Genomic DNA, 1,659 nt, shown 5'->3' on the forward strand with positions numbered 1-1,659 from the left:
TATCATTCACAAAATGGGTCCATACATATGGAACATATTACTTATTCAGCTATAGATGGTGCTTAGTGTCTACCTGGATTGCAGAACTCCTGACTCCTATTTCAGGGCATTCTTGAGTTAATTGAAAATGAAAGTCTGTCTCATGTCATCTTACTTTTTTGGTCACATCCTGTTATACTCCCGAGACATTTTCCAACTAAAACTTATATTCAAAATCACCAAACCTTTATCTTGTGTGCGGCTCACCTTTCCTCTCCTATACATGTGTTCTAGGTACCCAGGGTATAACAATACATGGTAGCCTTTTAACCAAATGGCCTAATCATCGACAGATAAAGCCACATTCGTGTGTTCCTGACCCCTGGCCATGTAAAACAAGGATAGTAACAGTTATGGGTCAGAATGCACAGAAAGCCATCTGTGAGCCGTAAAACATTATACAAATGTTAGGTTGCTACTCGGCACTGTAGAAAGTTACAAAGGAAATAGCCAGCTTGGCTCCTGCCCTTGAGACATTTGAAACCAGCCAGAGGCTCAGATCTAGGTGGAACAATTAAGGAGAAATTGCAAGGTAACTGGGAAAAGGCTCCTGAAAATGTAATGGAAGATTGCAGCCCTCAGTGCTAATAGAACACAGGGAGCTGCTGTGCCCAGAACCAGCGCCAATACCCAGTGCAGGTGCAGCAGCCCATTGCTCTGGCCTGGCAGCAGGGTCCCTCTACTTCACCTTCTTCTCTCCCTCCTTTGCCTTTAAAAACTCCTGGAGAACTTTCCAAACTGGGCCTCCCGGTTACTTGGGGCCCCTCTTTCTAATCGCTCTGCTCTGTGGCCTTTTCTTCCTCCCGCATGGCAGTATGAAGTTCATGCTACTGGCGGGCTTGGGCCTTGTGCGCTGTGGTACGTGATGCTGATGAAAACAATGTGGGAAAGAACCCACAGCAGGCTCTCCATCCTGGGCTGCAGGTCAGAGTCTGTGTTTTGGTTGCTTCATTTATTATGCTTGCATTTTGAAATAGTGAGCTCTGGTACCCACTGTTCTTTCATTTAAAAAAGTCCAGGGCTGCTGGGTGGTATTCACAGGTAATTAATTTGTCAGGGTAGGAGAAGCAGTCTTACCAAATACAAGCAGGAAAAAAAAATCACACCTCATCTAGCAGTTGATTAGTTTTACAAATGATCATGAATAACATAAAAAGGTATGGCTGGGGAGGTGGGTAGTGGCAGGGCAGACAGACCTGTAAATGGATGAGGCTTTACCGCTAAACCTGATGGATTCATATATTTTGCCTCATAGAAGCCTGTAGTTTCCCCTTGTAAATGAATCCCTTGTGGCTACCATATCAATCTCTTAGATAAATAAGTGTGTCTTATGTGGTCCATGTGTGGGCAAAAGGAAAGGCCCTTTTTTCCTTTCTTTTCCTTTCCTTTCCTTTCCTTTCCTTTCCTTTCCTTTCCTTTCCTTTCCTTTCCTTTCCTTTCCTTTCCTTTCCTTTCCTTTCCTTTCCTTTCCTTTCCTTTTCCTTTCCCTCGATCCCTCCCTCCCTCCCTCCCTCCCTCCCTCCCTCCCTCCCTCCCTCCCTCCCTTGCTCCCTGCTTCCCTCCCTCCTTCTTTCTTCCTCTCTCCCTTTACCCATTCCCTTCCTTCTTTAGAGAAATTAT

Source organism: Myotis myotis, unplaced genomic scaffold (assembly GCF_014108235.1).
Source record: "Myotis myotis isolate mMyoMyo1 unplaced genomic scaffold, mMyoMyo1.p scaffold_m19_p_2, whole genome shotgun sequence".
Lineage (NCBI taxonomy): Eukaryota > Metazoa > Chordata > Mammalia > Chiroptera > Vespertilionidae > Myotis > Myotis myotis.